The sequence below is a fragment of the Gastrolobium bilobum genome, unplaced genomic scaffold (assembly GCF_033153095.1).
Source record: "Gastrolobium bilobum isolate Gb01-03AN ecotype WA unplaced genomic scaffold, APGP_CSIRO_Gbil_v1 utg90870, whole genome shotgun sequence".
NCBI lineage: Eukaryota > Viridiplantae > Streptophyta > Magnoliopsida > Fabales > Fabaceae > Gastrolobium > Gastrolobium bilobum.
In genome coordinates, this window is record NW_026898350.1 from 3750 (window position 1) to 4715 (window position 966).

Consider the following 966-nt stretch of genomic DNA (forward strand, 5'->3'; position numbering starts at 1 on the left):
AAACGCTTTCTCCCATGCAGAAGGATCACTTGACTGCTCCTTCATATGTGGTGGTGGAGGATGTAATGGTGGATTCAATTGGTGGTTGGAACTATAGCTGAATCCTGGGTGTTGATTCTTGTTTTTCCATGGTGGCATATAAACATTCTTTCCCTGATTGTTGTAGTTCCTTTGATTATTCTGATCATACCACACTCCATTCACCTCTGCTTGTTCTGATGATCCCCCATAATCACACTCCTCTGTCACATGGCCCTTACCACAGATAGCACATACACTCTTTGTTTCCACAGAAGCTACCTTTTGTGAAGAGAGTTGCTTAATAAGGATATCTAATTGTTGCTGTTGTTGTCTCTGTGTCTGCATCAGTTGATCATTCCTTGCCAACAAAGCATCATACCCATCCAACCTGATAATTCCTGTCCTTCTGTCAGCCACTGGAGCATTATCAAATTCTTGAGATGCTAATGACTCAAAGATATCTAAGGCTTCTTGAGGGGTCTTGGTAGTCAATGATCCACCAGCAGTGGCATGCACTAAGGTTCTAGTGTTAGTGGTCATTCCTTGCAGGAAGATTGCTACTTGTTGCCATGCCTCAATTCCATGCTGTGGACATTTCCTCAACAAAGTCTTGAATCTCTCCCAAGCCTCATAAATAGATTCTGACTTTTTCTGCTTAAAGCTTGTAATTTCATCCTTCAACTTGGCCCTCTTGGATGCTGAGAAAAACCTTTGCAAGAACTTGGTTTGCAAATCATCCCAAGTTGTTATACTTCCTTGTGGCAATGATTGCAGCCATCTCCTTGCATCATCCGTCAGTGAATGAGTGAATAGTCTCAACAGAATTGCATCTCTTGTGACATCATTTATCTTCACAGTATCACTCAACAATAGGAAGTTCTCTATGTGCAAGTAAGGGTCCTCCGCACTGGTTCCAGCAAACTGATCCTTCTGCACCAAATGTAT

At 42.2% G+C, this 966-nt stretch overlaps 1 non-coding gene across 1 annotated transcript; it reads left to right on the forward strand.

Annotated features, from left to right (window-relative positions):
* The first annotated feature begins 598 nt into the window (after positions 1-598).
* Positions 599-705, forward strand: LOC133315157 (small nucleolar RNA R71). Its single transcript, XR_009752038.1, has one exon. It is a non-coding gene; the product is annotated as a small nucleolar RNA R71 (small nucleolar RNA).
* The last annotated feature ends 261 nt before the right edge of the window (positions 706-966 follow it).